General features: G+C 45.2%; 1 protein-coding gene across 1 annotated transcript in view; it reads right to left on the bottom strand.

The window, feature by feature from the left end:
* LOC134348205 (cilia- and flagella-associated protein 44) overlaps window positions 1–18,037 on the bottom strand; it is a 235,486-nt gene that overhangs the window by 73,357 nt on the left and 144,092 nt on the right. The gene's annotated exons all lie outside the window — the stretch shown is intronic.

The following is an 18,037-nucleotide window of genomic DNA, read 5'->3' as shown; positions in this document are numbered from 1 at the left end:
AGGACAGAAACAAGGTTCAAAAAAATCAGCATGAAATACAACACCAAGACTGTGATTGGAGGTCACCAAGAAGAGGAGTGGAATCAGTGGCTAAGGAACAGAGTTGAGGACAGAACCAAAAATGATAGTTTTAATCTTCCCAACATTTAATATGGCAAATTTCTCTGCAAGCCATTGGCTCATCCAGTGATGATGGAAGGCAACGGTCGAACTATTTAGAGATTCTGGTGATGGGGTTTATATTACTCCAGTTATTCTTGAGAATGTAGCAGAGGTGCACTTTGAATCATTCCAATCTATTGAAAGTACTCCAACATACAGTTTTGGACTACAGTTTCAAAATTAAGAGACAATAATTTTGACTTGTATTTTGACAGTATTTTTCCATGTTAATGCATGATCTGGTTGGGAACTTACTAACAACAGCATTTCCATCAACCTGGTCGAAATTTTGGGAGGTGCTGTCAAGAAGACTCAGCAAGCAGGGCTCTACAATTTCAATTACTTCAGCCATATGATGCGTAAATGTTCCGGTTGGAGGATAAGTTGCTTACTAAGCAGGCTGCCTCAGTATCAAATTGCTTGGGTGTTCTTGAAGGTAAGATGATCTATGTTCTAATCCATTGATCAATGTCTTTATTCCACTCATATTATACCCTCTCAAAGCCAATAAAGCACTGGGATGTCATGAATTGAATTGTTAGATGGTGTCTGATACGTGGTCCATTGAATACTGAAGTTGTTAAAGATAATCATGTCCTAGCTACTTTGACAGGGAATACTGTGCAGTGAAGGTCTCATTTCCATGCTGCTTCATAACTTTCCATCTTCTGGAAAGTAAGCAACACATATCAAAGTTGCTGGTGAACGCAGCAGGCCAGGCGGCATCTCTAGGAAGAGGTACAGTCGACGTTTCAAGCCAAGACCCTTCGTCAGGACTAACTGAACGAAGAGCTAGTAAGAGATTTGAAAGTGGGAGGGGGAGGGGGAGATCCAAAATGATAGGAGAAGACAGGAGGGTGAGGGATGGAGCCAAGAGCTGGACAGGTGATTGGCAAAAGGGATATGAGAGGATCATGGGACAGGAGGCCCAGGGAGAAGGAAAAGGGCGGGGGGGGGAACTCAGAGGATGGGCAAGGGGTATAGTCAGAGGGACAGAGGGAGAAAAAGGAATATAAGGTGTTGTTCCTCCAACCTGAGTGTGGCTTCATCTTTACAGTAGAGGAGGTGGTGGATAGACATGTCAGAATGGGAATGGGATGTGGAATTAAAATGTGTGGCCATTGGGAGATCCTGCTTTCTCTGGCGGACAGAGCGTAGGTGTTTGGCAAAACGGTCTCCCAGTCTGCGTCGGGTCTCGCCAATATATAGAAGGCCACATCGGGAGCACCGGGCACAATATATCACCCCAGCCGACTCACAGGTGAAGTGTTGCCTCACCTGGAAAGACTGTCTGGGGCCCTGAATGGTGGTAAGGGAGGAAGTGTAAGGGCATGTGTAGCACTTGTTCCGCTTACAAGGATAAGTGCCAAGAGGGAGATCGGTGGGGAGGGATGGGAGGGATGAATGGACAAGTGAATCGCGTAGGGAGCGATCCCTGAGGAAAGCGGGGGGGGGGGGAGGGAGGGAAAGATGTGCTTAGTGGTGGGATCCCGTTGGAGGTGGCGGAAGTTACGGAGAATAATATGTTGTACCCGGAGGCTGGTGGGGTGGTAGGTGAGGACCAATATGTTGGGCCCAGAGGCTGGGAGGGTGGTAGGTGAGGACCTACAGCCTCCTCTACTGTCAAGATGAAGCCACACTCAGGTTGGAGGAACAACACCTTATATTCCGTCTGGGTAGCCTCCAACCTGATGGCATGAACATCGACTTCTCTAATTTCCGCTAATGCCCCACCTCCCCCTCGTACCCCATCCGTTATTTATTTATATACACACATTCTTTCTCTCACTCTCCTTTTTCTTCCTCTGTCCCTCTGACTATACCCCTTGCCCATCCTCTGGTTCCCCCCCCCCCCGTCTTTCTTCCCGGACCTCCTGTCCCATGATCCTCTCATATCCCCTTTGCCAATCACCTGTCCAGCTCTTGGCTCCATCCCTCCCCCTCCTGTCTTCTCCTATCATTTTGGATCTCCCCCTCCCCCTCCAACTTTCAAATCTCTTACTAACTCTTCTTTCAGTCAGTCCTGACGAAGGGTCTCGACCTGAAACGTCGACTGTACCTCTTCATAGAGATGCTGCCTGGCCTGCTGCGTTCACCTGCAACTTTGATGTGTGTTGCTTGAATTTCCAGCAATTCCTCATGTTCTGGAAAGTAAATTGGTAATTGGTTTATTATTTTCACTGATATTCAGTGAAAAGGTTTGTTTAAATGCCATCCATACAATGCATTCCAAACACAAGTACATTTAAATGTTATAAAAAGACAAGCAATAACACAATACAGAGTTTTGCAAAGTAATTGCAGTGCAAGGAGACCTATCAGGTGCAAGTGCTGTGACAAGGTAGAGCGTGAAATCAAGAATTTACCTTTATTGTACAAGAAGTCCATTCAAGAGCATTATAGCAGTGAGATACAACTGTCTTTCAGCCTGATGGTTCATTTTTCCATTTGTCTGCGATAGTGCAGCTGCGAAAGCACTCACGAAGTTTTATATGTACTAAGGTTTTGTCATTTGAGGAGTAGTGTGGCCGAGACATTTACATCAAATGAAAGTTCAATGTAAACTTTACTATCAGAGTACATATATATTGCCACACAGCACCCTGAGATTCATTTTCCTACAGACATTCTCACAAAATCTATAGATTTGTAATACCCTAGTTAAAGACCATGCACAGTTATGCTGTTGAGTATTTCATTTTCTGCAGATTTTCTCAAGATGCAATAAGTGTTCCTTTAATTACATTATACAATCTGTTTAAAATAATAGAGTTGATTAAGCAAAACTTAGCCAGTAGGATTTGTCTTGTTAATATTTTTTTGAGAGAGCGAGAGAAAAAAAAGAGCAGGCTAGACATTTTTCTAAATAGAGTGCAGGATTGAAGGAGTTTCGAGGAATAAAGAGGAAGATGAAGAAATGGAGCTGGACAACAAATATGGTGGAAGAACGTGGTGAAATGCTCACAGAACCAAGTTTGGATGGACAGATACAGATGTCAGAAAATCCTCATGCAGACTTTGGTGTCGTGGAGTACGTGCAGTTAACTTTCAGTTAGCTAGTTAGCACACAACATTGGAGACAGTTCAACACATTTCTCCTTGGCTATTTATTTATATTTCACTTGGTTTGGTTTTTCAGCATAGAACTGTTTTGGTACTGTGAATAAAGGAATGAAGCAAACAAGCTCCAACAATTACATGCATCACTAAAGAGGCAGTGCAGAGCAAACTTGTGGGCCTAAAAATAAATAAGTCCCCGGTCCTGATGGAATGCATCCCCGGGTACTGAAGGAACTGGCAGGGGTTATAGTAGAGGCTTGGACTATAGACCAATTAGTTTAACTTCTGTACTGGGGGAAATGCTTGAAGCGATTGTTAAAAAAGAAATAGTACTGGATTGGGTATTGTGTAATGAACCGGAGGTGATTAGAGAGATTGAGGTGAAGGAACCCTTAGGAGGCAGTGATCATAACATGATTGAGTTCACTGTGAAATTTGAAAAAGAAAAGCCGAAATCTGATGTGTCGGTATTTCAGTGGAGTAAAGGAAATTACAGTGGCATGAGAGAGGAACTGGCCAAAGTTGACTGGAAAGGGACACTGGCGGGAAAGACGGCAGAGCAGCAGTGGCTGGAGTTTATGCGAGAAGTGAGGAAGGTGCAAGACAGGTATATTCCAAAAAAGAAGAAATTTTCGAATGGAAAAAGGATGCAACCGTGGTTGACAAGAGAGGTCAAAGCCAAAGTTAAAGCAAAGGAGAGGGCATACAAGGAAGCAAAAATTATTGGGAAGACAGAGGATTGGGAAGTTTTTAAAACTTTACAAAAGCAAACTAAAAAGGTCATTAAGAGGGAAAAGATTAACTATGAAAGGAAGCTAGCAAATAATATCAAAGAGGATACTAAAAGCTTTTTCAATTATATAAAGAGTAAAAGACAGGTGAGAGTAGACATAGGACCGATAGAAAATGATGCTAGAGAAATTGTAATGGGAGATAAGGAGATGGCAGAGGAACTGAACGAGTATTTTGCATCAGTCTTCACTGAGGAAGACATCAGCAGTATACCGGACACTCAAGGGTAGCAGGGAAGAGAAGTGTGCGCAGTCACAATTACGACAGAGAAAGTACTCAGGAAGATGAATAGTCTGAAGGTAGATAAATCTCCCGGACCAGATGGAATGCACCCACGTATCCTGAAGGAAGTAGCTGTGGAGATTGCGGAGGCATTAGCGATGATCTTTCAAAAGTCGATAGATTCAGGCATGGTTCCGGAGGACTGGAAGATTGCAAATGTCACTCTGCTATTTACGAATGGGGCAAGGAAGCAAAAAGGAAGTTATAGACCTGTTAGCTCGACATCGGTTGTTGGGAAGTTGTTGGAGTCGATTGTCAAGGATGAGGTTACAGAGTACCTGGAGGCATATGACAAGATAGGCAGAACTCAGCATGGATTCCTTAAAGGAAAATCCTGCCTGACAAACCTATTACAATTTTTTGAGGAAATTACCAGTAGGCTAGACAAGGGAGATGCAGTGGATGTTGTATATTTGGATTTTCAGAAGGCCTTTGACAAGGTGCCACACGTGAGGCTACTTAACAAGATAAAAGCCCATGGAATTACGGGAAAGTTATATATGTGGATAGAGCGTTGGCTGATTGGTAGGAAACAGACAGTGGGAATAAAGGGATCCTATTCTGGTTGGCTGCCGGTTACCAGTTGCGTTCCACCGGGCTCCGTGTTGGGGGCCGCTTCTTTTTACATTGTACATCAATGATTTGGATTATGGAATAGATGGCTTTGTGGCTAAGTTTGCTGACGATACGAAGATAGGTGGAGGGGCCGGTAGTGCTGAGGAAATGGAGAGTCTGCAGAGAGACTTGGATAGATTGGAAGAATGGGCAAAGAAGTGGCAAATGAAATACAATGTTGGAAAGTGTATGGTTATGCACTTTGGCGGAAGAAATAAACGGGCAGACTATTATTTAAATGGGGAAAGAATTCAAAGTTCTGAGATGCAACGGGACTTGGGAGTCCTCGTACAGGATACCCTTAAGGTTAACCTCCAGGTTGAGTCGGTGGTGAAGAAGGCGAATGCAATGTTGGCATTCATTTCTAGAGGAATAGAGTATAGGAGCAGGGATGTGATGTTGAGGCTCTATAAGGCGCTGGTGAGACCTCACTTGGAGTACTGTGGGCAGTTTTGGTCTCCTTATTTAAGAAAGGATGTGCTGACGTTGGAAAGGGTACAGAGAAGATTCACTAGAATGATTCTGGGAATGAGAGGGTTAACATATGAGGAACGTTTGTCCACTCTTGGACTGTATTCCTTGGAGTTTAGAAGAATGAGGGGAGACCTCATAGAAACATTTTGAATGTTGAAAGGCATGGACAGAGTGGATGTGGCAAAGTTGTTTCCCATGATGGGGGAGTCTAGTACGAGAGGGCATGACTTAAGGATTGAAGGGTGCCCATTCAGAACAGAAGGGCAAAGAAATTTTTTTAGTCAGAGGGTGGTGAATCTAAGGAATTTGTTGCCACAGGCAGCAGTGGAGGCCAAGTCATTGGGTGTATTTAAGGCAGAGATTGATAGGTATCTGTGTAGCCAGGGCATCAAAGGTTATGGTGAGAAGGCGGGGGAATGGAACTAAATGGGAGAATGGATCAGCTCGTGATAAAATGGTGAAGCAGACTCGATGGGCCAAATGGCCAACTTCTGCTCCTTTGTCTTATGGTCTTATGGAAATGGATCCAGCATGCAGCACGGATTCAGCAAAGGCAGGTCCTATTTGACAAACTTACTGGAGTTCTCTGAGGATATAATGAGTGCAGTGGATGGAGGGGAACAGATGGACATTATTTAATTGGATTTCAAGAAGGTGCTCAATAAGATGCCACATGAAAGACTTATCCATAAGATAAGGATGCATAGAGTTGGGGGGTGATGTATTAGCATAGAGGATTGGTTAACCAATAGAAAGCAGAGAGTTGGGATACATGGGTGTTTCTCTGGTTGGCGATCAGTGGTGAGCGGTGTATCACAGGGGTCAGTGCTTGGCCCATAACAGTTCATGATATACATTAATGATCTGGAACGGGGGACTGAGTGTAGTGTATCTAAGTTTGCTGATGACACTAAATTGAGTGGAAAAACAAATTGTGTAGAAGTTATGGAGAGTCTGCAGAGAGATATAGATAGGTTAAGTGAGTGGGCAAGGGTCTGGCAGATGGAATACAATGCTGGTAAATGCGAGGTCATCCACGTTGGACGGAAAAATAAAAGAGCAGATTATTGTTTAAATGGTAAAAAAAATTGCAACATGCTGCTGTGCAGAGGTACTTGGGAGTGCTTGTGCATGAATTGCAAAAGGTTGGTTTGCAGGTACAGCAGGCTATCAAGAAGGCAAATGGGAGGTTGGCCTTCATTGTTAGAGGGATTGAATTTAGGAGCAAGAAGGTTATGCTGCAACTGTATAGGGTTCTGGTGAGGCTGCACCTGGAGTGCTATTCTGGTCTTCTTACTTGAGAAAGGTGGTGGTGCAGAAGAGGTTCGCCAGGTTGATTTCAGAGATGAGGGGTTTAGACTATAAGAAGAGATTGCGTCGTTTGTGAATGTACTCACTGGAGTTTAGAAGATTGAAAGGAGATCTTACAGAAATATATAAAAATATAGAAATATATATAAAGGGATAGATAAGATAGAGAGAGGAAAGTTGTTTCCACTGGTGGGTGAGACTAGACTAGGGGCCATAGCCTCAAGATCCAGGGAAATAGAACGGAGATAAGGATGACCTGCTTTTCCCAGAGGGTGGTGAATCTATGGAATTCTCTATCCAATGAAGCAGCAGAGGCTACCTCAGTAAGTATATTTAAGATAAGGTTGGAGAGGTTTTTGCATAATAAGGGAATTGAAGGTTATGGGGAAAAGGCAGATCGGTGGAAATGAGTCCATAGCCAGATCAGTCATGATCTTATTGAATATATATACCAGGCTGTGATGTAGACAGTCAGTACTCTCTCCACTGCACATCTATAGAAGTTTGTTAAAGGCTTTGATGTCATGCCAAATTTCCGCAGACTCCCAAGGAAGTCAAGACGTTGCCCTGCTTTCTTCGCAATTGTATTTACATGCTGATTTCAGGCAGGTCCTCTGAAGTAGTAACACGGAGCTGGAGTGTGAGCAGCCAGAAGTCTTGGTGCATATTGCACCAATGACGTAAGTAGACAAGGTGAGGAGGTCCTGAAGAGTGATTTTAGGAAGCTAGGTAGAAAACTGAAATATAGGGCCTCCAGGATAGTAACCTCTGGATTTCTGAATGTGCTGTGTGCCAGTGAGGGTAAGGATAGGATGACTTAGCAGGTGAATGTGTGGCTGAGGAACTGGTACAGAAGGCAGGGGTTCAGATTTATGGATCATTGGGATCTCTTCTGGGGAAGGTGTGACGTGTAAAACAGGGACAGGTTACACCTAAATTCCAGGCAGTCCAATTTCCTTGCAGGCAGGTTTGGTGGAGGTGTTTGGGAGGATTTAAAGAAAATCAGCAGTGGAATGGGTACCGGAGTGATAGTGCTGAGAATGAGGTATTTGGTTTACAAACAAAGACTATCTATAGTGAGACTCCCAGCAAGGAGAGGCTGATGACGGGGCAAAATTGCAGTCAACAGGATGAGCTGCAATGTAAAAGGTAGATAAAATCGAAAAGGGTGAATACAGGACTGAAGATGTTATATTTGAATGTGCACAGTATACAGATTAAGATAGATGAACTTACAGCACAGTTACAGATTGGCATATATGATGTTGTAAGCACCAGTGAATCATGATTATAGCTGGGAGTTTAAAGTCCAAGGATGCACATTGTATTGAATAGACAGGCAGGTAGACAGAGGGGGTGGCATGGCTCTGTTGTTAAGAAAATGAAATCAAATCATTAGAAAGAGGTGACATAGACTCGGAAGGTGTTGAATCGTTGTGGGTAGAGCTAAGAAACTGCAAGGGTAAAAAGACCTTGATGGGAGTTATATACAGACCCCCAAACAGTAGTAAGGATGTGGTTTACAAACAGGAGAGGTATTTGGCTCACAAATACAGAAAGCTTAGAGACAGTGCGGGCCACGGAGGATAGGCAGGTGATAGAGAAGGGACGCACTCAGACCAATGGTTTGAGATGTGTCTATTTTAATGCAAGGAGTATTATGAACAAAGTAGATGAGTTTAGAGCGTGGATCAGTACTTTATGCTATGATGTTGTGGCCATTACAGAGTCTTGGATGGATCAAGAGCAGGAATGGCTGCTTCAAGTGCCAGGCTTTAGATGTTTCAGAAAGGGCAGAGAGGGAGGCAAAAGAGGCGGGGGCATGGCACTGTTGATCAGAGATGGTGTCAAGGCTGCAGAAAAGGAGGAAGACATGGAGGGATGGTCTACGAAGTCTCTGTGGGTGGAAGTTAGGAACAGGAAGGGATCAATAACTCTACTGGGTGTTTTTTATAGACTACCCAATAGTAACAGGGACATTGAGGAGCAGATAGGGAGACAGATTCTGTAAAGGTGTAATAATGACAGGGTTGTTGTGGTGGGAGATTTTAATTTCCCAAATATCGATTGGCATATCCCTAAAGCAAGGGATTTAGATGGGGTGGAGTTTGTTAGGTGTGTTCAAGAAGGTTTCTTGACACAATATTTTGATAAATCTACAAGAGGAGAGGTTATACTTGATCTGGTTTTGGGAAATGAACCTGGTCAGGTGTCAGATCTCTCAGCGGGAGAGCATTTTGGAGATAGTGATCACAATTCTATCTCCTTTACCATAGCGTTGGAGAGGGATAGGAACAGACAAGTTAGGAAAGTGTTTAATTGGAGTAAGGGGAAATATCAGGCAGAAACCTGGAAGCATAAGTTGGAAACAGATGTTCTCAGGGAAATGTACAGAAGAAATGTGCCAAACGTTCAGGGGATATTTGCATGGAGTTCTGCATAGGTACGTTCCAATGAGACAGGGAAAGGATGGTAAGGTACAGGAACTGTTGTGTACAAAGGCTGTTGAAAATCTAGTCAAAAAGAAAAGAAAAGCTTACAAAAGGTTCAAAAAGCTAGGTGAGGATAGAGATCTAGAAGATTATAAGACTAGCAGGAAGGAGCTTAAGAAAGAAATTAGGAGAGTGAGAAGGGGCCATGAGAAGGCCTTGGCGAACAAGATTAAGGAAAACTCCAAGGCATTCTACAAGTATGTTAAGAGCAAAAAGATAAGACGTGAGAGAATAGGACCAATCAAGTGTGACAGTGGAAAAGTGTGTATGGAACCAGAGAAGATAGCAGAGGTACTTAATGAGTACTTTGCCTCAGTATTCACTACAGAAAAGGATCTTGGCGATTGTAGGGATAGCTTACAGCAGACTGAAAATTTTGAGCATGTAGATATTAAGAAAGAGGATGTGCAGGAGCTTTTGGAAAGCATCAAGTTGGATAAATCACCAGGACCAGATGAGATGTACCCCAGGCTACTGTGGGAGGCGATGGAAGAGATTGCTGAGCCTCTGGCGATGATCTTCGCATCATCAGTGGGGACAGGAGAGGTTCCAGAGGATTGGAGAGTTGCAGATGTTGTTCCATTATTCAAGAAAAGGAGTAGACATAGCCTAGGAAATTATAGACCAGTGAGCCTTACTTCAGTGGTTGTTAAGCTGATGGAGAAGATCCTGAGAGGCAGGATTTATGAAGATTTGGAGAGGCATTATGATGAGGAATAGTCAGCATGGCTTTGTCAAATGCAGGCTGTGCCTTACGAGCCTGATTGAATTTTTTGAGGATGTGACTAAACACATTGATGATGGTAGAGCAGTAGATATAGTGTATATGGATTTCAGCAAGGTATTTTACAAGGTACCCCATGCAAGATTTATTGTAAGGAGCCATGGCATCCAAGGGAACATTGCTTTGTGGATCCAGAATTGGCTTGCCCACAGAAGGCAAAGAGTGGTTGTAGATGGGTTATATTCTGCATGGAGGTCAGTCACCAGTGGTGTGCCTTAGGGATCTGTTCTAGGACCCCTACTCTTCGTTGACCTGGATGAAGAAGTGGAGGGATGGATTAGTAAATTTGCTGATGACAGAAAGGTTGGAGGTGTTGTGAATAGTGTGGAGGGCTGTCAGAGGTTACAGCGGGACATTGATAGGATGCAAAACTGGGCTGAGAAGTGGCAGATGGAGTTCAACCCAGATAAGTGTGAGGTGGTTCATTTTGGTAGGTGAAATATTATGGCAGAATATAGCATTAATGGTAAGACTCTTGGCAGTGTGGAGGATCAGAGGGATCGTGGGTTCCGAGTCCATAGAACACTCAAAGCTGCTGCGCAGGTTGACTCTGTGGTTAGGAAAGCATACAGTGCGTTAGCCTTCATCAACCGTGGGATTGAGTTTAGGAGCCGAGAGGTAATGCTGTAGCTATATAGGATCCTGGTTAGACCCCACTTGGAGTACTGTGCTCAGTTCTGGTCGCCTCACTATAGGAAGGATGTGGAAGCCATAGAAAGGGTGCAGAGAAGATTTACAAGGATGTTGCCTGGATTGGGGAGCATGGCTTATGAGAATAGGTTGAGTGAACTCGGCCTTTTCTCCTTGGAGCGACAGAGGATGAGAGGTGACCTGATAGAGGTGTCTTCTCCGTGGATTATCACCTTGTCGTGGTGGAGAAGCTTGTGTGGTCCTGTGATCCTGAGAGCAATGCGCCGTCTGGAGCAATGCTCCTGGTAGGGTCACCATGGCGGTAAGGTCGAGGGTGAGGTCCCTGACAAAGAACAATCCAACCAAGACCTCAACAGTGGAACAGGCGGACGAAGTTACTTCGAACTCAACGGCTGTGAAGGCGGATGAAGGCTGCAACAAATCCATCAGCTCCAATCGTCGTGGTTTCCATGCCATTGGAATCAGTTGGTTGATCTATGAAGTATCATGTGTGCTTCTTGGAGTGCAACATCAAGTACACGTTAAACAAATACATGCACAGGTGTCTTCACCCTGTGGGCCACTTCTTCAGAACGAAGACCATCATCCTCAACCTCGAGGGATAGCCACAACGACGACGATAGAGGTGTGTAAGATGATGAGAAGCACTGATCATGTGGATAGTCAAAGGCTTTTTCCCCAGGGTCAAAATGGCTAGCACGAGAGGGCATGGTTTTAAGGTGCTTGGAAGTAGGTACAGAGCACATGTCAGGGTTAAGTTTTTTTTTACACAGAGTGGTGAGTTCGTGGAATGGGCTGCCAGCGACAGTGGAGGAGGATACGATGGGGTCTTTTAAGAGACTCCTGGACAGGTATATGGAGCTCAGAAAAATAAAGGGCTATGGGTGACCATAAATAAGGACATGTTTGGCACAGCTTTGTGGGCCAAAGGGCCTGTATTGTGCTGTAGGTTTTCTATGTTGGTGCAGGGATAACAACTTGATGCTTAATGTCACCAAAACCAAGAAGATGATCGTCGATTTCAAACGGTCTCAGCCTGAGCACACACCCCTCAGCATCAGCATTTCCACAGTGGACAGAGTGGAAAACATCAAGTTCCTTGGGGTGCAGATCTCGGACAATCTCACCTGGTCCAGGAACACCACTGGGATTGAGAAACGGACCCAGCAGAGATTGCACTTTCTGAGGAAGCTTAAACAAGCATCACTCCCCACTAACATTTTAACTACATTCTACAGAGGCATGGTTGAGAGTGTGCTGACCTTTTGCATCACAACCTGGTACTCCAGCTGCAGTGCTGTCGACAAAAAAGCCTTGCAGAGGGTGGTTAGGGGAGCAGAGAAGGTTTTTTGGATCTCCCTACCTTCTGTCCAAGACCTCTTTCAGAGTCGATGCCTCCAGAAGACACGGTACATCATTAAAGACCCCTCACACCCTCTCCATGAACTGTTTGTTCTTCTGCCATCAGGCAAACGTTACAGGAGCATCAAAACTAAAACCACAAGGCTACTAAACAGCTTCCTCCCACAGGCAGTCAGACTGCTAAATAGCTGCTCCACCTGACTCAGCTTTGGACACTTTTAACTTGCACTGGACACTTACAACTGATTTTAACTGACATGTAGCTGTTGTGTTTTACTATTTATTATGTTTATTATTTAGTCTTGCGTTTGTTATGTTATGATTGCACTGCCCCTGAGAAACGCTGTCTCATACTGCCCTGCAGAGCTGATATATGGTTAGAATGACAATAAAGTTTTTTTGAATTTTGAATCTTTTGAATGTTTCTATGTTTCTAAGGTAAAAAAAAACCTTTGGGGCAACCAATCATAATATGATCAAATTCACACTGAAATTTGAGAAGGAGAAGCTAAAGTATCAGTATTACAGTGGGATAAAGGGAATTACAAAAGCATGAGAGAGGAGTTGACCAAAGTTGATTGGAAACGTACACTAGCAGGGATGACAGCAGAGCAGCAATGGCTGAAATTTCTGGAAGCAATTCAGAAGGCACAGGATATATATATATATCCCTAAAAGGAAGAAGTATTCTAAAGGCAAAATGCCACAACCACCATGGCAAAAATTAGTGGGAAGTTAGCAGATTGGGAAGTTTTTAAAAACCAACAGAAGGCAACTAAAAAAGTCAGTAAGAAAGAAAAGATGGAATACAAAATAAGCTAGCCAATAATATTAAAGAGGATACCTAAAGTTTCTTCAGAGGTACATAAAGTGTAAAAGAGTGGTGAGAGTGAATATCAGACCACTGGAAAATGATGCTAGAAGGTCACAAGAGCACTCCATCTGAAAGTTTCCCTTTAAGCCACAAACCACTATGAATCAAAAATACAATGCAAATCATCCTTCATCCAACAAAGATATGGAAAATCGCCAACACAAGATGACTCACAATGGGATGAACAATAAATATGCCAACATCACCCATGTTCCATGGAGAATTAAAAAAAAATTAGGCAGCACACTGGGGAGGGAAATAATTAACTTTTTAGGTCAATGCCCAAGAGAAAGAACCCCTCCCAATCTGGATACTTTTATCTTCTCCCACCTTCCAGCAAGTAGAAGATACAAAAGTTTGAAAACATGCTCCACCATATTCAAGGACAGCTTCCATCCCACTGTTGTAAGACTCTAGAAGGGACCTCTTGCATGATAAAGATGAATCTCAATCTTCCTCGCCATGGCCATTGCACCTTATAGCTTACCAACACCGCACTATCCATCTAACTATAAATTTAACAATATATTCTGAATTCTGTTAGTGCTTTTCCCTTTGTACTACTCTGATGTACTTATGCTTTTAAATGCTCTGTGTGAATGCCATGTAAAACAGCTTTTTTTAAAAAACTGTATGTTGGTACATATGACAATAATAAATAATCAGTCAGCTAGTTTATGATTACAGTACTTGAAATTCAAATTATGTTTTTGTCTCCACTTAGCCTATTTGACCTACAAATGTAGGTATCTGCCTGTATTTTCGAACACCTTTTACTCATTACTCTGGTTGAATACATCTACATTTCATTTGGGGAATAAATGAAATAAAGCAAATTAAATAAAAATAGGTATTGACTCTGAGAGCCTGCACCTTTAGGATACCTACAAAGAGATTAACTTACTTCGCCGAGCTGCTAACTAAAGACAATAATATTTAGTGTATTTAGTGAAATTCCAATCACAAACAAGAAAAAGATCTGCAGATGCTGGAAATCCAAGCAACACACACAAAATGCTGGAGGAACTCAACAGGCCAGGCGGCGTCTATGGAAAAGTACAGTCGACGTTTCGGGCTGAGACCCTTCAGCAGAACCCCTTAGTGAAATTGTTTACATTGCTCCAGGTTAGAAACTAGTTTTGGCCAGGGATCAGTGAAAGGCCACGGTAATGATCATAATCTTAGATAATAGCATCAGTAATTTTGATTCAGATTATTTCAATGGCAGGACCTTTAGGAGAGATAGGCACAGATTTGAGAAATAACACATTCAAAGAATTAAGGGAGAAAGGAATAGGGCAATTATTAATCAGGAAAGTGAATGATGGGATTTTTGAAGATAAAATGTCTCAAACTGGAGGACAGGTTTAGAGTAAGGGCTGTAGGCTTAGAGGGGATCCAAGGATTAATCATTAATCATTTGTCTCTGGTTTTAGTCCCTAACTCCTCCAAACATCATTATCTGATCACTTACAAATTGTTATTCTTGGGACTGATCTCTGATCCCCTCTCACTAAATTACTGCCCATTTGTTTCCTTCATGCCTCAGACCCATCCATGCAATGCCAATTTTTCCCTTGTTTTCAGATACTGCTCCCCTGTTCCTTTTTAAATCTTGATTAACATAATGTTGATAGAAACAGGCCCTTTGATCCACCATGTTCATGCCAACTAGCAAGTACTGATATAACATTTAACAGCAGTTAGTCTATAGCCTTCTGTACTTGACAATTGAAATGCTCATCTGAAATAAATGTTTCATGGGTAACTGCCTTTACTACCTCCTCAGGCAGTGTGTTCCAGATTCCAATTAGCAGTTGTGTGAAAAATGATTGAGGGCTAAAATAGGAGGAGACCCAGGGGAGATTTTTTTTAAGGTAACAGGAAAAAGTAAAGGGAAAATGCAGAAAGAATGGTCACCACCATGATAACTGAAATAAAGAACACTGAACTCTTTGTTAGAGAGCACAGAGGGGGAAAAGAAACAGAAGTAGATAAAAGAAATGTGGATCTATTTACCCTCCAAATTTCAAATAGGGGTGAAGCGTGGACTGGTAAATCATGATAAAATCAGTCCAGAGATGATGACAGCAAGCCAAAGGAAGTCTGGCAAGAAATGTGCTATGTGTCAGTCAGACCCATCTGGAACCAGAGGACAGGAAACATCTGAACATACTAATCAAGCAATATACAGCACTGTGCAAAAGTTTTAGGCACATATATATGTACAGCTGCCACAAAAAAATTCACAACATATGTGAGTGGTGGCAACCTGATTCAGATATAGGTCTCTATTGTGGACTAAGAGTGGGAAGGGCAGGGAAAGGGGAATCATGGTTGGGAAAAAGGAAGGAAGGAAGAGCGGGGGGGGGGGCGTGAAGCACTGGAGACATTTCGTAAAGATCAATAAGCCAATTGTTTGGAATCAAAAGTCCTTGTCTGGTGTCACAGTGCTGGGTGAGTCTGCACCCACGCCACCTCTGCCCTTGGCACTCCTCCTCTGCCACCTGTCCCACACCCCTCCACCCTCGCTTTTCTCAGCATCCTTTGCTGCTGCCAGATTTACAAACTTGCTCTCCGCTCCAGGTTAACAGTACAGTGCAAAAGTCTTAGGCGCCCTCGATGTATATAAATGCCTAAGACATTTGCTCAGTACTGTACCTCTGAAGCCTAATCCATCACTTAATAAGTTCATGGATGAGCTGGCTATTACATCAACATAATCCTTCACACTCTTCCTCAACAAGAATATATCTGCCTGTAGCGGTGTACTACACACAGTGCTAAAATAACCACACGTAGTCAGTGAGTTAGAGTTGTGATGAAAGAGATTTATTCAAACTTCGCGGCCTGCTTTAAAGCCTTCCCGTTCCCGCCCTCCCTGGGCAGGACTGCTGTGGGGAAATGCATATTCCCAGACCCTTTCCACGCACGGGATTTTCCCCCTGCTGGTGAAGGTGGCCTGGCGCCCTTTTTGGGGCTGGCCTCTCTGCCGGCGTGCGCCGGTTCATGTGTGCCAGAAAGTGGGTCGCCACATAACCCCCCCCCCGCAGAACCAGCGATACCTCCCCCAATGTCCACAGTCTGGATCGGCCTCTGTTTGGGAGGTCTGCCCCTGCGCCGCGGTGCCTGAGCCTGGACCGGCTGCGCCAAGTCCACATGGGCCAGTTTGAGTCGGTCCACCATGGAAACCTCCTCTCTCCCCCCAATGTCCAGCACGAACGTGGACCCGTTGTTCCTGATCACCTTAAACGGCCCCTCGTAGGGCCGCTGTAGCGGTGCCCGGTGTCTGCCCCGTCGTACAAAAAGAAACTTACAGTTCTGCAGGTCTTTGGGTACGCAGGTCGGGCTCTGTCCGTGCTGTGAAGTGGGTATGGGGGCCAGGTTACCGAGCCTCTCCCGTAGTCTGTCCAGGACTGCTGTGGGTTCTTCCTCTTGCCCCCTTGGGACTGGTATGAACTCTCCTGGGACTACCAGGGGTGCGCTGTACACCAACTCAGCCAACAAGGTGTGCAGATCCTTCTTGGGCGCCGTGCAGATTCCGAGCAGGACCCAGGGAAGTTCGTCCACCCAGTTAGGCCCCTCCAGGCGGGCCATGAGAGCTGATTTCAGGTGACGGTGGAAGCGCTCCACTAGTCCGTTCGACTGTGGGTGGTAGGCAGCTGTGCGGTGTAGCTGCGATCCTAAAATGCTGGCCATAGCCGACCACAGGCTGGAGGTGAACTGGGCGCCGCTGTCGGAGGTAATGTGGGCCGGTACCCCGAAGCGGGCTACCCAGGTTGCGATCAGTGCTCGGGCGCAGGATTCGGAGGTGGTGTCGGTGAGCGGGACCGCCTCTGTCCATCTGGTGAACCGGTCTATCATAGTTAGGAGGTACCGCGCTCCTCGCGACACTGGCAGGGGCCCCACGATATCCACATGGATGTGGTCGAACCTCCGGCGGGTGGGTTCGAACCGCTGCGGCGGAGCCCTGGTGTGCCGCTGCACCTTGGCCGTTTGGCACTGCATGCACGTTTTGGCCCATTCACTGACCTGCTTACGAAGTCCATACCACACGAACCTGTTGGAGACCAGCCGGACGGTTGTCCTGATGGAGGGGTGCACTAAGTTGTGAATGGATTCGAAAACCCGCTGGCGCCAGGCTGCTGGGACGATGGGGCGGGGTTGGCCGGTAGCTACTTCACATAGTAGGGTCCTCTCACCTGGGCCTACGGGGAGGTCTTGAAGCTGTAAACTGGAGACTGCAGTCCTGTAACCAGAGATCTCATCGTCTGCCCGCTGTGCCTCTGCCAGTGCTGAACAGTCCACCCCCTGGGACAGGGCTTGTATGGTCGGTCTGGAAAGTGCGTCCGCCACGACGCTGTCCTTTCCCGAGACATGCCGGATGTCCGTCGTGTACTCGGAGATGTAGGACAGATGTCGCTGCTGGCGGGATGACCAGGGGTTGGACATCGTCGTCCCAGGTAATGTCCTTACCCTTACGCGACATCAGAGTGAACAGGGGGCACATGGTTCGGGCTGCTGAGGGGAGGAAACGTGGTAGAAATTCACCATACCCACGAATTCTGGCAGGCCTTTGATTGCGTTGGGTCGGGGGAAGTGGCGGACCGCGTCTACCTTGTCGGGCAGAGGGGTTGACCCGTCTTTAATAATCCTGTGGCCCAGGAATTCGATGGTGTCGAGTCCGAACTGGCATTTGGTTGGGTTGATTGTAAGGCCGAATTCGCTCAGGCGGGAGTAGAGCTGGCGGAGGTGGGACAGATGCTCCGCCGACTACTGCTGGCTATGAGGATGTCGTCCAAATAGATGAATGCAAAGTCCAGGTCGCATCCCACCGTGTCCATTAGCCGCTGGAAAGTCTATGCGGCATTCTTTAGACCAAACAGCATTCGGAGGAATTCGAAAAGTCCAAACGGGGTGATGAGTGCTGTTTTGGGGATGTCGTCTGGATGTACCGGGATTTGATGGTATCCCCAGATGAGGTCTACCTTGGAAAAGATCCTTGCACCGTGTAGGTTTGCTGCGAAGTCTTGAATGTGCGGCATAGGGTAGCGGTCTGGCGTTGTAGCCTCGTTCAGTCTGCGGTAGTCACCGCATGGTCTCCAGCCCCCCATTGCCTTGGGCACCATGTGCAGGGGGGAGGCCCATGGGCTGTCGGATGGGAAATCCGCCAGGACC

This window comes from Mobula hypostoma, chromosome 6, assembly GCF_963921235.1.
Source record: "Mobula hypostoma chromosome 6, sMobHyp1.1, whole genome shotgun sequence".
Taxonomy (NCBI): Eukaryota; Metazoa; Chordata; class Chondrichthyes; order Myliobatiformes; family Myliobatidae; genus Mobula; species Mobula hypostoma.
Note: the sequence above shows the minus strand (reverse complement) of the source record. Positions and strands in the feature narration are given on the sequence as shown.